At 44.3% G+C, this 20,466-nt stretch overlaps 1 long non-coding RNA gene across 1 annotated transcript in view; it reads left to right on the top strand.

Annotated features, from left to right (window-relative positions):
* Positions 1–20,466, top strand: part of LOC123726125 (uncharacterized) — a 55,186-nt gene that overhangs the window by 20,683 nt on the left and 14,037 nt on the right. Inside the window, exons 2-4 of the long non-coding RNA XR_006758453.1 lie at positions 7,484–7,553; positions 8,225–8,351; positions 8,675–8,728. This is a non-coding gene — a long non-coding RNA (uncharacterized lncRNA). The remainder of the gene's footprint in view (positions 1–7,483; positions 7,554–8,224; positions 8,352–8,674; positions 8,729–20,466) is intronic.

Raw genomic sequence — 20,466 nt, forward strand, 5'->3', positions numbered from 1 at the left:
GGTTGCACGGGCCTATTGCACCCCCTACCGGTCCGGAGAAAGTGGGAGGACATGGGAGACTGAGAGCTCCGAGGGGCCATCCACAACAATTCAAAAGTAGGAGGAGGACAATCATCCAAAAACAACCTGGGAGTAAAAGGTTTAACCTTAAACCAAATTTCATATAAAATCACATTAAAACACGCCTACCAGATCAATTAGATAACTAAAAAATAAAAATTGGATTTCTTTTAAAAGTTGAATAAATAATCAAGTAAATAAGATGAAGGAATCACCTGTCGTGTTAAAATGTATAATATAATAAAATTCAGCACCAAATACAAAAAAAGACACCCCCAGGTTCAGCAATCAAATGCTTCTTTTTTATTATTTTAACCTCCTCCTCGTTCCAGTGGCCCCTCCAGCCCCCTTAATTAGGTCCCCACCCCCTCCCACTATTAGTGTTTTCTATTATTCTTTCATGTTCATGCCCAGTGGAGCCAAAGCATTACGTTTTGAAATCCACCTGGATTCGGCCGCCTTCCTCTGGCCTGTGGTCCAGGTGGATTTCATCTCCAGACCGGTAATACGGAGGGAGGTGGTTGGGTGCGTTTGAAAATGTTTGACCAGGTGTGTTTGTAAAATGTTTTTTTCAATTGTGTAGAGGTGCTGTTTGAGGCGTGTGAAGACTGTGTGACCGGTTTCTCCTATATAAATGTTATGGCATAGTGCGCATGTTATGGCATAGACAATATTAGTGCTTTGAATGGTCATGAGTTGTGAGATAGGACTGGAGGTTTGTGCATATGAATTTTGAATGTGTGAGAGTTGTCTATAATACTGTTGTTCAATGGGTAGTTTAGGAGTGGGTTTATTGGAACATTTTGCAAAAATTAAGAGATCCCTTAAGTTGGGATTTCTGTGGAAAGCTGATATGGGTCTGAATTCCTGAAGTGGGGGAAATGTGCGTTGTGTTTGGGTGAAAGCGGCTTTCAGTCTAGAGTGAAGGAGTCTGTTTACATCAGAGAAGGTGCTGATAATTGGTATATTGTGGGGTTCTGTGTCTGTTGGGGGAATGGGAACAGGGGGTCTGGGAAAGGTCTGAGGGTGGAGGACAGGGATAGGATGGGGGGGATAGGGATACGGACCCAGAATCGGGAAAGGGTTAGGGTTAAGGGTTAAGGGTTAGGGTTAGGGTTAAGGTTAAGGTTAGGGTTAAGGTTAGGGTTAAGGTTAGGGTTAAGGTTAGTGTTAAGGTTAGGGTTAAGGTTAGTGTTAGAGGTAGGGTTAGGAGGATCAGGCAATCTGTTTTGGGGGAAGCCCGCCAGTGTGTTAGCCTTTATGTACCTCAGTGATCTCTTTGAATATCCCCTCTTCCTCAGTGCACTAAAAACTGTCTGTGTGGCTAGATGAAAGTCTTTCTGTTGTGTACATAGTCTATGGAATCGAATGAGTTGTGATTTTACAATACCAATGAATGTATGTTTTGGGTGATAACTGGACTTGTGAAGTAAGGCGTGTGTCTGTGTCTTTAATGTATACTTTTGTTTGTAAAGAGACTATGTGTGTGTCAGTATCTGGAAAGAATATTGTTGTATCCAGGAAGTTGATTGTATGTGGGTGAATTACATATTTAACAGTTATGGTCGGATGATGGTTATTGAGTATTTCGATGAACGTTTTGAAATGTACCAGATCGTGTTCCCACACTCCGAAGATATCATCCAGGTATCGTCTATAAAACATGGGACGCAATGGGCATTTATCTAAGGCTGTCAACTCCCAGTCCGCCATATAAATATTAGCATAGGCTGGGGCAAACTTTTTACCCATCGCCGTCCCATGAATCTGTAAGTAGTGTTTATTATTGAATGTGAAGTCATTGTTTCTTAATCCAAGTTCTAGAAGCTGTAGGAGGTGTGAGTCTGGTCTGTCTGGATCTGGGTATCTCCGGAGTGCAGATTTCACCGCTGTTAAACCTGACAAGATATCTATGTTAGTGTAGAGAGAGTCTATATCTATGAATAGGTATGCATTTGCTGGGACTGGAATGTTGTGAAGAGTGTCTATGAAGTGGTATGTGTCCTTCAGGTAGCTGGGGTGCCTTTGTGAAATGGGGTTGAGGAAGTAGTCTATAAACTCCGCTGCTGGCGAGGACTCACTCCCACAGTCCGACACAATAGGTCTTCCCTTCGGGACCTCAAAAGGGACTGTCCAGGTATCTGATGTTTGATGTATCTTAGGGAGGAGATAGAAGAGTCTCTGTCTGGGTAAGTCTGGCCCATCTAGATATTCCTTTTGTCTATATGTAATGTATTTATTTTTATAAAGATCTGATATTATCTGTCAAATTTTTATTTGTGTCTGGATCTGTGTAGAAGCAGGGATAGAAGTATAGTGTTGTGTGTTAGAGAGTTGGCGGTGGGCTTCAAAGAGGTACTGTTGGTTGTCCATAATAATTATCTTTGAGCCTTTGTCTGCTGGTTTTATGGTTATATGTTTGTGTTTCCTTAATTTAGCTATGGCTTGTCTTTCTTCTACTGTGATATTCTGTTGTGAAGTTATGGTGGCGGTATGGAATTCTCTGATGATGTGTGTGTTGGTTTAAATTAGTTTCCTAATGGGTGCTGATATTGTCTGTGATTTTGGTTCCCATCTGGATGGAGCTGTGAATGGTAGGGTTTGGTAATCAGATGTATAATCAAAGTGGTCCAAAAGCTTCAGAGCTCTATGATACCTGTAGATGTCCCTCTGGAGGTCCCCATGGTCAGAATGCAGTGGTGTGGGGATAAAAGTGAGTCCCCTCTCCAGCAGCCGAGTCTCAGAAGGTGATAAATGAAATGTGGATGAAAGATTAACGATGTTTGTGTCTTGGTGGAGGGGCTGTGATGTAGGCATACCCTCCCCCACTATTTTAGCTGTTCCATCCAATGTTGGAGTATTTTTGCCCCTGTATCTGGTGTCCAGTGTATGTTGTCTTTCTCTGTGTGGAAATCTAAATGGTGGATTTCTAATAGGGGGTTGTAGTGTGTGGCGATGTGTGAATTAATATATTTCAACATGGTTTGTTGTTTCTCTGACAGGTGGGGGGAGTAGTTAATGATGGGGAAGTAAATGGTTGCATTGGGATACATCACTGTTGCTTTACTGTGAAGTGATTGTAGTTGTCCTATGGGTGTTTGTTTCTGTGTTTGATCTTTGTTGTTCAGGCCCAGAGACAGCACAACCACCTTGGTGTTAGGATTTGGGGTAGATTTTGCCAATACCCCAGTAATGTGGTGGAACTGTGCTCCAGGATAACTGTCAATTTGGATGTGTTTGTACGGATGGTAGGGTATTCTTTTCAAGTTTGAATCTCCAATGATGGCAATCGGTTTGAGAGATTTTATTTTCCAGTCATACATTTTTCTGTTTGTCATATCATGTCTAGTTGGCTGGTACAAGAATGGGGGGGTGGCTGGGGATGTTGGGGTAGAGTGTCTGGGTGAAGGTAGAGGGGAGAGTCTCACAGTGGGCTCTGAAGGAACCCTATTTTTTGGAGACAGACTAAGTGGGGTGGGTAAGAGGTATCTGGTGTGTGGAGAGGTTAGTATTGGGGAAGGTTCAGACAGGAAACTGTTGGGATTGATTTTCCCTTTGTTTTCTCCCATCATCACAACTTTTTCCACCTTTACTCCTCTTTCCATAGTCACCACCTCAGCAGAGTTAGGGTGTGTATTTGGTTGAACCTCTGTGGGAACAAGAGTGGAGATGTTAGTTTCTGACCCAGAGAGGTCAGAAATGTTTAGATCAGATTGAATCGCTACATTGCTGATAATTGGTGTTTGGGGTGGTTGTGCGGTCTCCATGGCCCTAGTCAATGTCCTCCAGAGTCAGCCTGGATGCCAGAGTGGATGGTAGTGTCTCGGCTAAGACGTGTGGGGAAGACCCTAACGTTGGTAAGCTTGTCTTGGCTCTGGCTGTGGGACGTGGCCCTGAGGCTGGAGTAGATGGTCTGGCCTGTGCTAAAACTAGATTATTTTCAGTCTCGGGGGTTGTGATAGGAGAAAGGGAATGATCCTTGGTTGCTGGTTCTGAAGCACTAGTGGATGGTGGGTCCTCTAACAGTGATTGCACTATGGGGACTGTACTGTCACGTAATTTGTGCTTGTACCTGTGTTGGGCCCAACGAACTGCTGTCTGGAAGGCACTATTGTTAAACGGAAAGCCTGTAGGGGATAGAGTGTTTAGTATTGCCTGGTAATGTTCATGCAAGATATGCATATTTGCTGACATCCAATTTTTTGTATTATCAGCTACTTTCTGCTTTGTCTCTATGTTGGGGGATGATGGTTTAATAAAGTCTGTGAGTTTAGTGACCTGTTTCATCATCCCCACTGGAAATATCTGAGTGTTGAGTGCATGTTCAATGATTTGTTTGTGCTGTATGGCTTGTATCAGTTTGAAGTAGGTCTTAGTTGTGTGTTGAGTAGAAGGTGTGTTAGGCATAATGTGTTGTACTGTAATGTGGGTGTTTGTCTCCCCCTCCTGTGGAAGGGTGTTCAAAACAGTGAATCTATTGTTAAGCATATTTAACCCAGCTAATGTTCAGTCACATACAAGATGATGGTTGTTGAATTATGCTTACCGCCTTCTGTGGGTGATAGAGCCTGAAAAGAGGGGTATTAGCACAGGTGGATGTTACAACCAATTTGACTGTTATACTGTTGAAGTGGTGAATCCCTTTCAAGTTTTATGGATTCATTATCCTCTTTGTGTCCGCTGGGAGTGACCCAGGTAGCTTATGTTGTTCGTTGTCTTCTTATCTTCTTGATTTCTGGATTGTCTTTTTAGGTTTTCAGTTGTTGGTTCTTCAGTTGTCTTCGGTTGTTAGTTCTTAAGTTGTATCTTATTTCCTCCCAATAGCTGGATTAAAATGTACCTTTATTCTTAAAAAACTTTCAAAAGCAAATTTCAATAAGTTCACTGTATCAAACAAAAAGGAAAAAGGGTTAGGGTTAGGGTTAGGGGTTAGGGGTTAGGGTTAGGGTTAGGGTTAGGTTTTGAATTGAAGTAGGGTTAAAAAGAGACTGATTTGTCTTGTGGTGCGCAGGCCTATTGCTGTGTACCCCTCCAATCTGAATAAATTCTACTGTTAAAATCCACTAGATTGACTCCTAAAAACCTTTACAAAACGTAAGTAGGTTAATATTGTTTCTAAAAATGATAGTCTGAGTGGTTATCTAGGACCCTGAAGGGGCTAAGATGTTAAAATATACTAGATTGACTCCTAAAAACAAAAAGGAAAAGGGGAAAAAAGCCTGACGTTTCGCATGTATAATGCTTCTTCAGAGGCTAAGGAGAGCTGTCTTTGAGGAAGGGATATAAATCCTAGTTGGAAGGGAAGGGGGGTGGGTTCTCAACCAATTACACGAAGGCTATTGGTTCATATTTGCCTCTGTTATTCTTTTTGAACGAATGATATGTCCTAATTCTAATGTGTCCTAGTCTGATTGGATCTTAAGTGAGATTTTGCTAGTATGCTAGGTTGAGAGGGCATAGGTCAAGAATGCTTAGGTTGATGCGTCAATGTCTGATTGGTCCTTGGCTGATATTAGCTAGTATGATAGGTTGAGAGTACAAGGGAACCCAGTTATATCAGAGAATAAAGGGGAAAATAGAGTAAAACTCTAGATAAAGGGAAAATAGGGTTAGGGTTAGGGTTAGGTTTAAGAGGGTTAGGGTTAGGGTTAGGGTTAGGGTTAGGTTTAAGAGGGTTTATGTTTGTGTTGGTGTCAAACCTTGGGTTGCACGGTTAGGGTTAGGGTTAGGGTTAGGGTTGAAAAAAAAACAGACGAATCTGATATGCACTGGCACAGGCAAAACTTTAAATAAATGGTAAAAACCTTGTATAAAATACCTTGATTAAGAACAGGGGAGGGAAAAAAGAAAAAAAAGGGGGGGGGGAAGAAGGAAAATAAAAAATATTGATAAAAAGATTACCCGGAAGATAAAACCTAGGTTTGCAACCCAAGATGCAATCCCTAAGGGATAGAGGCCAAAACCCAAGGTCAAGACCACCAACCTGAAATTAGGATGGTCATAAAAGTACAGGGGTTAAAGTTCGGCACACCAGCTCCAAGAGTTAGGGCCAGACGGGGGGATATAAGGGTCAAGGGGGTATAAGGATTAGGATTAGATGAGGGGGTATGAAGGTTAGATAAGGGGGTATAAAGGTTAGGGTTAGATAAGAAGGTATAAAGGTTAAGGTTAGATAAGAGGGTATAAGGGTTAAGGTTAGAACTAAGGGGATGTAAGGGTTAAATAAAGAGATATAAAGGGTAAACTGAGGGTTAGATAAGGGGATGTAAGGGTTTGGGTAGGTAAGGGGGTATAAAGGTTAGGGTTAGATAAGCAGGTATAAGGGTTAGGGTTAGATAAGGGGTATAAAGGTTAAGGTTAGAGCTAAGGGGATATAAGGGTTACATAAAGGGATATAAAAGGTTAAGGTTAGGATTATAAGGGAGTATAAGGGTTAGGGTTAGATAAGGGGGTATCAAGGTTAGGATTAGGTAAGCAGGTATAAAGGTTAGGGTTAGATAAGGGGATATAAAGGTTAAGATTAGAACTAAAGGGGTATGAGGATTAGGGTTAGATAAAGGGATATGAGGGTTCGGGTAGGGGTTAGGTAAGAAAGGTGCAGAGATTGAGGTGAAAATGGAAAAATAAGGGTTGGGACCTAAGAACCAGAGGTTGGGGTTAAAGTTAAGATCAATCCAAGAATCAGGTTTAGATCTAGGGTCTAGGGGTTAAGGTTAGGCATGAGGATCTAGAAATTAGGGTAAATAATTAGGATTTTAAAATTAGGGTTGAATATAAGGGTCTAGGATAGGGAATCAGGATTTCGAGGAGTAGAATTTCAGGAGTGGGGAACCGCCCGACAAACACACAAATAAAAGGTACCGATACAGGACAATAATAAGTGCTACTACACAAAGGCAAGACCACAATAAACGGATCAACGTCCCACACTGAGTGTAAAAATAAGTGCTATCAAATTAAGATAAGTGCTCAAAAAATATATACAAAAGAAAGTCAAATAAAACCACGCCAGACTAAAAGATACAGAAAATGAATGTACATAAAATAAATATCATCATAGATGTTAAAAAAGCATATAAAAAAATATATATATATATAAATAAACGTAAATCATAAATAAACATTTAAAAAAAGACGTACATATGAAAATAAGTGCTTTGATAAATAAATAAATAAATAAATAAACAAACATACCCCACTAAATATGCAAGTGCTTTAAACTCAAAATAAGTGCTATGGGGGTATATATAGAAAGATAAAACCACACCACACTAAATAAATAATAATAACAACATAAATCTAATCCTATAAATAAAATAAGTGCCATAATATTGATCATAAGTGCTTGAAAACATATGTAAAAATAAATAAATAATTAAATTATTTGATAAACGAACATTTATCTTGTGCGGTTCTCCCACAGCCCCCCACCATCCTATCCCCAAACGAAAACCCACTCATCCAATCCCACTGGAGATGGCACCTCCCATCAGGTAAGTAAGCCAGAATAAATGTAATATTTTTCATTCAGGCCCTTGGGATCTATTGTTTGGAGGCGCCCAATCCAAATTCTTTCCATCCCCTGTCGTTGTTTCCTAGACCAGCCCCCGTTTGTCTCCAGACCAAAGATATTCAAATTATCACTGGCATGTAGGCTAAAATGTAAATACAACACCGTGCTCTTATTACCTTTGGCCATATTGTATAGGTGTTGTTTTAGTCTAGCCTGTAGTGCATTCTTGGTTTCTCCTATATACATTTTTTGGCACAATTTGCACTTGATTACATAAATCAAGTTTACCGTTGACAATTCGATTCTCTGTCTTATAGGAAACCCCAAACCCGAGAAGGCATTAGTAATATATTTTGGTCTCTCCAGGTATTTTTCCAATTTGTTAGGTACCTCTTTCGGCCGGAAGGCAGAGTGGACTAATTTATCCCCAAGGTTTTTATTTTTCCTATATGCTGAGATTATTCTACAATTCAACAGCCCCTCCACCGCTTGTTGCGCTTCCCGGAAGTTAGACCTCAACGTCCTGCTAAATCCACCCAGACTCCCAGAGTATGTAGCAACAAATGGTATCAGATTATGTGTTTCTGCTGTTTTATTGTAACCCTCTTCCCTTCCAAATAATTTTCCTACCTCTGCTTTTATCTCCCTAAGGAAATGTTTTGAATATCCCCGTGGCCCCAAAGCTCCAAAAAGAATGGTTGTTGCCTCCTCCACATGCTCACCCAATGTACAAATTCTGTTGAACCGGATCAACTGGGATTTAATTATCGATCTAAAGGTATGTTTTGGATGATAACTTGCCTTATGTAGCAAAGCATGCCTATCTGTCTCCTTAAAGAAGACTTTAGTAGCCAATGATTTAGTCTGCCCCTCCGAAGGTACAAAGAAAACCTGAGTGTCTAAAAACTCTAGTTTTTCTCTTTGTATATTGTGGGATATTGTAATTGCAGGATGATGTGTATTTAGGGATTCCAAGAAACACTCAAACTCCCTCATAGAATTCACCCAAATCCCAAAGATGTCATCCAAATACCTAAGATACAAAGAGGGGAGGGTCTGACACTTCACAAACACTGTCTCTTCCCAAAAACACATATATAGGTTGGCAAAGGCTGGAGCAAACTTCTTCCCCATAGCCGTTCCATGGATCTGAAGGTAAAGCAATTCCAACAATATCATCTTAATCATGTTTTTGGTCTCAGATTGAATAGAGTGATCTAATGTGACATAATTTTTTGGGTTATTCAGTTGTCTATTAGCCTCCAATAAGTACTGTACTCTATCCATGGTTAGGGTTAGGTATTAATGTGGTGGAGCACACCAAGAGAGACACACACTCGGGAAGGCAGGAGAGAGAGAGAAGCTATGAGCGGCAGACTAAGACGTGACTGTGGGCTTTGTTCCAAGCTGAATATCGCGCGGATAGACCGGCATTTCAAGTCTGTCCATGCACTTAACCTCTATGGGCTAGGTGGGACGCTAGCGTGCCACCCGTGGTGCACTCCATCAACAGCAGGTGCATTTCAAGAGCGGCAAATTTGAATCCAAATAAATGTCAAAATTCAAATTTTTCAAACATACAACTATTTTACACCCTTTGAAAGATAAACATCTCCTTAATCTAACCACGTTTTACGATTTCAAAAAGGTTTTACGGCGAAAGCATAAATTTAGAGTATGTTAGGACAGTACATTTACAAGGGTTGTGTGTAATGTTTTGTCAAGTCAAAGACAGGGTCACCAAAACCATAAAACCAGCTAAAATGATGCACTAACCTTTTACAATCTCCATCAGATGACACTTCTAGGACATTATGTTAGACAATGCATGCATTTTTAGTTCTATCAAGTTCATATTTATATCCAAAAACAGCGTTTTACTATGGCATTGATGTTGAGGAAATCGTTTCCCTCCAATAACCGGCAGTCAAGTCAGCGTCACAAATTAAATAATTAAAATTAGAAAACATTGGTAAAATATTATATTGTCATTTAAAGAATTATAGATTTACATCTCTTGAACGCAATCAACTTGCCAGATTTAAAAATAACCTTACTGGGAAATCACACTTTGCAATAATCTGAGCACTGCGCCCAGAAAAATACGCGTTGCGATACAGACCAGACGTCATGTTGGGGAGATCTAAAATCGAAAATACTATGTAAATAATCCATTACCTTTGATTCTCTTCATCAGATGTCACTTCCAGGTATCACAGGTCCATAACGAATGTAGTTTTGTTCAAAAAAGCTCATCATTTATGTCCAAAAATCTCCGTCTTGTTAGCACATGATCTAAGCCAGCCGGACTTCTCGTCATGAACGAGGGGAAAAAATATATTTACGTTCGTTCAAACATGTCAAACGTTGTATAGCATAAATCATTAGGGCCTTTTTTAACCAGAACATGAATAATATTCAAGGTGGACGAATGCATACTCTTTTATAACGTATTGGAACGAGGGTACCCAACATGAACTCGCGCGCCAGGTGTCTAATGGGACATCATCGTTCCATGGCTCTTGTTCGGTCAGATCTCCCTCCAGAAGACTCAAAACACTTTGTAAAGTCTGGTGACATCTAGTGGAAGCAATAGGAAGTGCCAAAATATTCCTCAACCCCTGTGTTTTTCAATGGGATAGGTTTAAAGGTAATAGAACACATCAGGTATCCACTTCCTGTCAGAAAATGTCTCAGGGTTTTGCCTGCCAAATGAGTTCTGTTATACTCACAGACACCATTCAAACAGTTTTAGAAACTTTAGAGTGTTTTCTATCCATATATAATAAGTATATGCATATTCTAGTTACTAGGTAGGATTAGTAACCAGATTAAATCGGGTACATTTTTTTTATCCAGACGTGCAAATGCTGCCCCCTAGCCCTAACAGGTTAAGCCTGGTACTATTAAATGGAAGCGTGCTATGCAATCTTGCCGGCTTTCAGCCGAGAGACAGCGGCCCGAATCATGGAAGTGTACGCAGCCTAACAACGATGTTGCACCGCTGCTGGAGCCCTGGAAGAACCCTGTGTATTTCCAGTGTGTGGGAAGTGAGTTGTCCGTGGATCAGCAGCTGTTGGACGAGAGTCAGCAGGCGGTGGCGACTGCGCCGGTGCAGTCAACCAGTCAGATCGGTGGTGAACCATGCTCGGAACCGAGGGAGCAAGGCTGCAATTTTGACTGAATATGAGCACTTTGCTACAGGTAGAAACCCTTCAGTTAACCTCTCTAGGCTAGTCGGGACGAATTCGTCCCACCTACGTAACAGCCACTGCTATCCTGTGGCGCGATTTTCAAAACCTTAAAAATCCTATTACTTCAATTTCTCAAACATATGACTATTTTACAGCCATTTAAAGACAAGACTCTCGTTAATCTAACCACACTGTCCGATTTCAAAAAGGCTTTACAACGAAAGCAAAACATTAGATTATGTCAGCAGAGTACCAAGCCAGAAATAATCAGACACCCATTTTTCAAGCCAGCATATAATGTCACCAAAACCCAGAAGACAGCTAAATGCAGCACTCACCTTTGATGATCTTCATCAGATGACAACCCTAGGACATTATGTTATACAATACATGCATGTTTTGTTCAATCAAGTTCATATTTATATCAAAAACCAGCTTTTTACATTAGCATGTGACGTTCAGAACTAGCACCCCCAACTTCCGGGGAATTCGCTAACATTTTACTAAATTACTCACGATAAACGTTCACAAAAAGCATAACAATTATTTTAAGAATTATAGATACAGACCTCCTCTATGCACTCGATATGTCCGATTTTAAAATAGCTTTTTGGTGAAAGCACATTTTGCAATATTCTAAGTACATAGCCCAGGCATCACGGGCTCGCTATTTAGACACCCGGCAAGTTTAGCACTCACCATAATCATATTTACTATTATAAAAGTTTCATTACCTTTTGTTGTCTTCGTCAGAATACACACCCAGGACTGCTACTTCAATAACAAATGTTGGTTTGGTCCAAAATAATCCATCGTTATATCCGAATAGCGGCGTTTTGTTCGATGCGTTCCAGACACTATCCGAAATAGTAAAGAAGTGTCGCGCGCATGGCGCAATTCGTGACAATAAAATTCTAAGTATTCCATTACCGTACTTCGAAGCATGTCAACCGCTGTTTAAAATCAATTTTTACGACATTTTTCTCGTAGAAAAGCGATAATATTCCGACAGGGAATCTCCTTTTCGGCAAACAGAGGAAAAAAATCCCAAAGGCGGGGGCGGTCGGGGTCACGCGCATAAGCCAGTGTCCCTTGATCGGCCACTTGAGAAAGGCGATAATGTGTTTCAGCCTGGGGCTGGAATGACGACATTCTGTTTTTTCCCGGGCTCTGAGAGCCTATGGAAGACGTGGGAAGTGTCACGTTAGAGCAGAGATCCTTAGTAAATGATAGAGATGGAAAACAAGTTCAAGAAATGGTCAGACAGGCCACTTCCTGTAAAGGAATCTCTCAGGTTTTGACCTGCCATTTGAGTTCTGTTATACTCACAGACACCATTCAAACAGTTTTAGAAAATTTAGGGTGTTTTCTATCCATATGTAATAAGTATATGCATATTCTAGTTACTGGGTAGGAGTGGTAACCAGATTAAATCGGGTATGTTTTTTATCCAGCCGTGTCAATACTGCCCCCTAGCCCTAACAGGTTAAACGAATTGACAATTGTCGCACCAGTCTATCCCGAGTACGGAAATTCCTCCGCTATATGTCAGAGGGCAAGGCCGATGAAGGACTGTGTTCTCTGGATAACTACAGACGTGCGTCTGAGTGGTACGGTCAATGTGAAGACCGTTGTTTGGCACCATCCACGTTAAAAATGTACCGATCCAATGTTCGAAGTTTCTTGAACTATCTCATTCAGTTCCGGCCAGAAGGTCTGCAGGCTAGAGCCAGTAAAATTCGAAAGTTGTTACTCTGCTTGGCAAAGATGGACAGGGATTCGCGGCAGGGCCAGGCAACACACAGGGCAAAATTCCGCAAACGCTGCAGGGACGAGGTGCTCAGCGCTGCGGAGTTAAGCCGATTTGTTGAGCAAAGCAATCAAGCTATTCCTTCGGTTCTCAGTAGGCTGGAGGTCCGACCCACCTGCGCTGATAGACGTAGGTTTGCATCTCTCATGTCCAGCCGGTTGGCCATCTTTAATGGCACTCGACGATCCCCAGTCACCATCTTCAGTGAGAGGGAATTTACTGAAGTAACCCCGGAAAGTGGGGGTTATCAGATGTCTATTTCAAGCCACAAAACGAACTATAGCTTCGGTGAGTGCAGAATTGTTCTATCTGGGCAGGAATACACTTGGCTTAAACGATTCCATCAGATCAGGCCTAATCTGAGTGGAATGACCTCAGACACAACACTCTTCTTTTTCACGTCCTGCGGTCAACCGTACAGCAATATCTGTGAGTATGTGGGCCAGCTATTTGAAGAATTTGGCATTGGAAGTAAAGTCACCTTCGGTACAATTCGACGAAGCATTGCTACATTGAACTTTAATCAAGGCTCGGTTAAAGACCGGGGGACTGTGGCTGACCATATGTGTCATTCTCTGGAAACCCAGGCACGGTACTACCGGTTCCATAATTTGCCTCGTAACGCCAGCCGAGCGCGGACACTAATTGAGGGACAAATCAACCCATGATTCACTGATAAATAAAGACTATTTATTTGAAACTCACCCATGTCTTTGTGTGTGTCATTTGGTCTTGGGCCCGTAGTAGGGTGCTCTCAGGGTGGGTATGGAGGTCCCTATACCCTTTAAAAGTATTTAAAACCGTTTTTAAAAAATGGTCCTGGTAACCCAAAAACATAGTGCAATTTCTGAGAGGTGAAACATAGCCGATTTTCTGAGAATTTTGGACCATTTTTGTGAAGATTTTTTAAAACTTCCATAAATCAGCCAGGCCGGCCCCCATTGACTTGGGCCCGTAGTAGGGTGCTCTCAGGGTGGGTATGGAGGTCCCTATACCCTTTAAAAGTATTTAAAACCGTTTTTAAAATGTAGACCTGGTAACCAAGAATAAAACCAGGTGCCCGTTTGGACTTAGTCTCTGAAGCGAACTGAAAAGTTGGCACTTTGTAACTTTTTTTGACCAAAATCTGACATTTTCAAATAATGATTAAAAATACTTCCTGAGGGGCTAGAGTTCCCGAATTTTGGCTCATAACCTCTCTCGTGATGGGTAACAATTATCCCCTGTTTATAAAATGTCGCATCTATAGGAACTAATTTTTTCTGTTCCGGGAACTTTTTTTCGAAAATTTTTATGGAAAAACGGTTTAAATTATATGGAAATGTTCGTTTATATGTGCCATTTCGTGCAAAAAAACCCCCATCAGGATTGGAGTTGTACTTTTCGATTTATTCAAGTTTAACCTCTTGGGGCTAGGTGGGACGCTAGCGTGCCACCCGTGGTGCACTCCATCAACAGCAGGTGCATTTCAAGAGCGGCAAATTTGAATCCAAATAAATGTCAAAATTCAAATTTTTCAAAAATACAACTATGTTACACCATTTGAAAGATAAACATCTCCTTAATCTAACCACGTTTTACGATTTCAAAAAGGTTTTACGGCGAAAGCATAAATTTAGAGTATGTTAGGACAGTACATTTACAAGAGTTGTGTGTAATGTTTTGTCAAGTCAAAGACAGGGTCACCAAAACCATAAAACCAGCTAAAATGATACACTAACCTTTTACAATCTCCATCAGATGACACTCCTAGGACATTATGTTAGACAATGCATGCATTTTTAGTTCTATCAAGTTGATATTTATATCCAAAAACAGCGTTTTACTATGGCATTGATGTTGAGGAAATCGTTTCCCTCCAATAACCGCAGTCAAGTCAGCGTCACAAATTAAATAATTAAAATTAGAAAACATTGGTAAAATATTATATTGTCATTTAAAGAATTATAGATTTACATCTTTTGAACGCAATCAACTTGCCAGATTTAAAAATAACCTTACTGGGAAATCACACTTTGCAATAATCTGAGCACTGTGCCCAGAAAAATACGCGTTGCGATACAGACTAGACGTCATGTTGGGGAGATCTAAAATCGAAAATACTATGTAAATAATCCATTACCTTTGATTCTCTTCATCAGATGTCACTTCCAGGTATCACAGGTCCATAACGAATGTAGTTTTGTTCAAAAAAGCTCATCATTTATGTCCAAAAATCTCCGTCTCGTTAGCACATGATGTAAGCCAGCCGGACTTCTCGTCATGAACGAGGGGAAAAAATATATTTCCGTTCGTTCAAACATGTCAAACGTTGTATAGCATAAATCATTAGGGCCTTTTTTAACCAGAACATGAATAATATTCAAGGTGGACGAATGCATAGTCTTTTATAACGTATTGGAACGAGGGTACCCAACATGAAGTAGCGCGCCAGGTGTCTAATGGGACATCACCGTTCCATGGCTCTTGTTCGGTCAGATCTCCCTCCAGAAGACTCAAAACACTTTGTAAAGGCTGGTGACATCTAGTGGAAGCAATAGGAAGTGCCAAAATATTCCTAAACCCCTGTGTTTTTCAATGGGATAGGTTTAAAGTCAATACAACACATCAGGTATCCACTTCCTGTCAGAAAATGTCTCAGGGTTTTGCCTGCCAAATGAGTTCTGTTATACTCACAGACACCATTCAAACAGTTTTGGAAACTTTAGAGTGTTTTCTATCCATATATAATAAGTATATGCATATTCTAGTTACTGGGTAGGATTAGTAACCAGATTAAATCGGGTACATTTTTTTTATCCAGACGTGCAAATGCTGCCCCCTAGACCCAACAGGTTAAAGTGTTTTTTTGTGGTCCGGATTTTCATACGGGAGAACGGGGAAAAAAATATACTGTGTGAGTAACACAGTGAAGATCGGTAAATTCCGTATTCCCGTCTTTACACAGTCATGCCCGTGTGGGGCAGACAGGTACCGGCGCGAAATCAGAAACCTGGTTTTTGACAACACGACTTCCACGGCCTAGAAGCTCGGGGATAGTGGCAAACTACTAGTCCGATATAATAAATGCGAAACGGACACTTCTGAGGGTTGCTTGTCCCTCGGAACCATGGTAGTTCGGTCCATATCCCTTTGGCGACCGATTGATGATTACTACTCATGCCGAATAGGGAGAGCTTTATGGACACTTTTGAGGGTTACAAGCCCCTCAGAACCGTGAGTACTTTGGACCATATCCCTCCGGCGCCCGATTGGTCCTAAGTATTGATCCGATTTTCCCAGCTTGGTGGTGGGAGGATATTGAGCTCTGTCCTGGACAGGTGCTCTATCTCAGCTATTACCTTGTGGGTTTGGGTCCTCCATGACCATGGTTCTTGTCCCATGAATGTGTCCGTCCCTAGCTTCCAACATGTTGCGTATCCATGGTTGTCCTCTGTTGTCGAGCCTGTTTTACATCTTCTGACCGATTTGCAATCTATTTCCACCTGGGAGGGCCCCTGTCGGCCGGCCATTGGTCGGTGTTCAGACGGACGGTTCCTCCCGCCCCACGTGGAATTGCCTCTATCGGGGGAGCCCCTGTCGGAGACGGTTATCCCCGTCTTGATGACAAGCTTCAGCCGCGCTCCGTTCGTGCGAGATAAGGAGGGAGAGTGAGTGGACTTTTTCCGGATGGGAAAGAGAGAGAGAAGGGCCTTTCCACCTTGATAGGTGATTTCTCCTTAGTAGGAGATATACAGGATAGCTAGTCACCGGGAAGTGACTTCTCCTCAGAAGGATAGAGAGAGAATGGCCCTTTCACCCTGACAGGGGCTTTCTCCTTAGTAGGAGATAGAGAGAGCTGCCTGTCCACCTGACAGTGTCTTCCCCTTAGTAGGGGATAGAGAGAATGGCCTTCTCACATTAACAGTGAAGCTATATACATTTATATTTCTTCTACCGTTTAGTGTTATAGATGCACAGGAGATATACTCTACACACACAATCCCATACATTGATAGCACTTTAAACAATAAGCGTCACCAGAACCAGGCCAGTTGGCACATACCTAGGGGGGCTCCATATGGGGCTGAGCAGGGCCCGGAGGCATACCTCGGGTGGCCAAGGTAGGGAGGCGAGGGCAAACCCAAAACCCCCGCTTGGCAATAACCAGAGAAGAAAGAGAGAGTAGGGAAAGTCTTGGGAGGACAGCACTGGGAGGTAAGGGAGGGGCCCTCTAGTAGGGCCCCTCCAGCCCCTACCGGTGTGATGCCAACTGAAAGGTATCGGATTGGTGGTTGCAGGTGAGTGCAAGGAGGTAAAGGGGGATATCCAACAGGGCCCCCACAATAACTCCAGGCACGAAGCCTTGTGTGCGTGGTCCACGAACTCACCAACTGGGCGGCGTCAGGGGGGATGAGGAGGGGGCCTACATGTGGCCTCTTCGGACCCCCCTGGTTGTCGCCGGTAGGAGAGCGACCGGGCCGTCTCTGGCAGGCTAGTATGGGGAGGTAAGGGAGGGGTCCTCTAGCAGGGCCTCGCCAACCCCTCGCCGTAGGATGCCAGTCAGGAGCAGAGCAGTGGCTGAGCAGAGAGAAAGGCTAACTGATCAATGCGAAGCAGCCTCCGTCGGGTTAGTGGGAGGAGGTAAGGGGGGGCCCTCTAGTAGGACCCCCCCAACCCCTACTCCCACGACACCGGGCGGAGGTACTGATCTAGCTCTGGCAGGAGGGCATAGGGAGGTAAGGGGGGAGCCCTCGAGTAGGGCTGCCCCAAACCCTCCCTTATGACGCCTGTCATGGCGCGGGACCAGCCGTAAAAAATGAATGTGGGCGGTGTGGGGATGCTCAAACCCTCCCTATACGCCGCCCATTAGGATTTGGTTCAAGTACACACGGTCTAAGATACAGAGGGAAAAGAGCCAGGATCACACATACCATATGGGAGCTAGAGGGGACTAGAGAGGATATTATTAATAGATACAGGATACAGGATTATTAATAGATAATAGATACCTGCGGTGGGCGGTCCCGGACACCGTCAGGTCGTGCGATCAGGTCCTCCACAGCCCCATGCTCCGGGGGGCCCTGGGAGAAGCTACGGGAAGGAGATACACCGGTGTGGCCAAGTAAGCGCCACAAGCGCAGGGCAGGCGAAGGGTAAGCAGGGAGGAAACCACCTGGGAGGGCCCCTGTCGGCCGGCCATTGGTCGGTGTTCAGACGGACGGTTCCTCCCGCCCCACGTGGAATTGCCTCTATCGGGGAGCCCCTGTCGGAGACGGTTATTATCCCGTCTTGATGACAAGCTTCAGCCGCGCTCCGTTCGTGCGAGATAAGGAGGGAGAGTGAGTGGACTTTTTCCGGGATGGGAAAGAGAGAGAGAAGGGCCTTTCCACCTTGATAGGTGATTTCTCCTTAGTAGGAGATATACAGGATAGCTAGTCACCGGGAAGTGACTTCTCCTCAGAAGGATAGAGAGAGAATGGCCCTTTCACCCTGACAGGGGCTTTCTCCTTAGTAGGAGATAGAGAGAGCTGCCTGTCCACCTGACAGTGTCTTCCCCTTAGTAGGGGATAGAGAGAATGGCCTTCTCACATTAACAGTGAAGCTATATACATTTATATTTCTTCTACCGTTTAGTGTTATAGATGCACAGGAGATATACTCTACACACACAATCCCATACATTGATAGCACTTTAAACAATAAGCGTCACCAGAACCAGGCCAGTTGGCACATACCTAGGGGGCTCCATATGGGGCTGAGCAGGGCCCGGAGGCATACCTCGGGTGGCCAAGGTAGGGAGGCGAGGGCAAACCCAAAACCCCCGCTTGGCAATAACCAGAGAAGAAAGAGAGAGTAGGGAAAGTCTTGGGAGGACAGCACTGGGAGGTAAGGGAGGGGCCCTCTAGTAGGGCCCCTCCAGCCCCTACCGGTGTGATGCCAACTGAAAGGTATCGGATTGGTGGTTGCAGGTGAGTGCAAGGAGGTAAAGGGGGGATATCCAACAGGGCCCCCACAATAACTCCAGGCACGAAGCCTTGTGTGCGTGGTCCACGAACTCACCAACTGGGCGGCGTCAGGGGGGATGAGGAGGGGGCCTACATGTGGCCTCTTCGGACCCCCCTGGTTGTCGCCGGTAGGAGAGCGACCGGGCCGTCTCTGGCAGGCTAGTATGGGGAGGTAAGGGAGGGGTCCTCTAGCAGGGCCTCGCCAACCCCTCGCCGTAGGATGCCAGTCAGGAGCAGAGCAGTGGCTGAGCAGAGAGAAAGGCTAACTGATCAATGCGAAGCAGCCTCCGTCGGGTTAGTGGGAGGAGGTAAGGGGGGGGCCCTCTAGTAGGACCCCCCCAACCCCTACTCCCACGACACCGGGCGGAGGTACTGATCTAGCTCTGGCAGGAGGGCATAGGGAGGTAAGGGGGGAGCCCTCGAGTAGGGCTGCCCCAAACCCTCCCTTATGACGCCTGTCATGGCGCGGGACCAGCCGTAAAAAATGAATGTGGGCGGTGTGGGGATGCTCAAACCCTCCCTATACGCCGCCCATTAGGATTTGGTTCAAGTACACACGGTCTAAGATACAGAGGGAAAAGAGCCAGGATCACACATACCATATGGGAGCTAGAGGGGACTAGAGAGGATATTATTAATAGATACAGGATACAGGATTATTAATAGATAATAGATACCTGCGGTGGGCGGTCCCGGACACCGTCAGGTCGTGCGATCAGGTCCTCCACAGCCCCATGCTCCGGGGGCCCTGGGAGAAGCTACGGGAAGGAGATACACCGGTGTGGCCAAGTAAGCGCCACAAGCGCAGGGCAGGCGAAGGGTAAGCAGGGAGGAAACCACCTGGGAGGGCCCCTGTCGGCCGGCCATTGGTCGGTGTTCAGACGGACGGTTCCTCCCGCCCCACGTGGATAGCCTCTATCAAGGGAGCCCGTCGGAGACGGCCCCGTCTTACTGACAAGCTTCAACCACGCCCCGTACGAGCGAGATAAGGAGGGAGAGTGAGCGGACATTTTTCCTTGAGAGGGGACTCCGGATGGGAAAGAGAGAGAGAGAAGGGCCTTTCCATTTTGATAGGAGATATAGAGAATAGCTATACAGTGGGCGTTTCCGGACACCGACAGGGCATACGATCAGTATCCTCCACAGCCCTGGTTCCGGGGGCCCAGAGAGGATGCTACGGGAAGGAGATAAACCGGTGTGGCCAAGTAAGCGCCACAAGCGCAGGGCAGGCGAAGGGTAAGCGGGGAGGAAACCACCTGGGAGGGCCCCTGTCGGCCGGCCATTGGTCGGTGTTCAGACGGACGGTTCCTCCCGCCCCACGTGGATAGCCTCTATCGAGGGAGCCCCTGTCGAAGACGGCCTCCCGTCTTATTGACAAGCTTCAACCGCGCCCCGTTCGAGCGAGATAAAGAGGGAGAGGGAGTGGACATTTTCTCCTTGAGAGGGGACTCCGGATGGGAAAGAGAGAGAGAGAAGGGCCTTCCCATTTTGATAGGTGATTTCTCCTTAGTAGGAGATAGAGAGAGTGGCCTCCCACATCGAGAGGTGTTTTCTCCCTAGTAGGAGATATAGAGAATAGCTATTCACCTTACATATGATTTCCCCCGAGTAGGGGATAGAGAGAATGGCCTTTTCACCTTGACAGGTGTTTTCTCCTTAGTAGGAGACATAGAGAATAGCTATTCACCTGACTTATGAGGTATCCTAGTAGGGGATGGAGAGAATGGCCTACTCACATTGACAGGGTTTCTCCTTAGTAGGAGACATAGAGAATAGCTATCCATCTGACTTATGAGGTATCCTAGTAGGGGATGGAGAGAATGGCCTACTCACATTGACGGTGTTTTCTCCCTAGTAGGAGACATAGAGAATAGCTATCCACCTGACACATGATTTCTCCTT

The sequence above is a fragment of the Salmo salar genome, chromosome ssa13 (genome assembly GCF_905237065.1).
Source record: "Salmo salar chromosome ssa13, Ssal_v3.1, whole genome shotgun sequence".
Classification (NCBI taxonomy): Eukaryota; Metazoa; Chordata; class Actinopteri; order Salmoniformes; family Salmonidae; genus Salmo; species Salmo salar.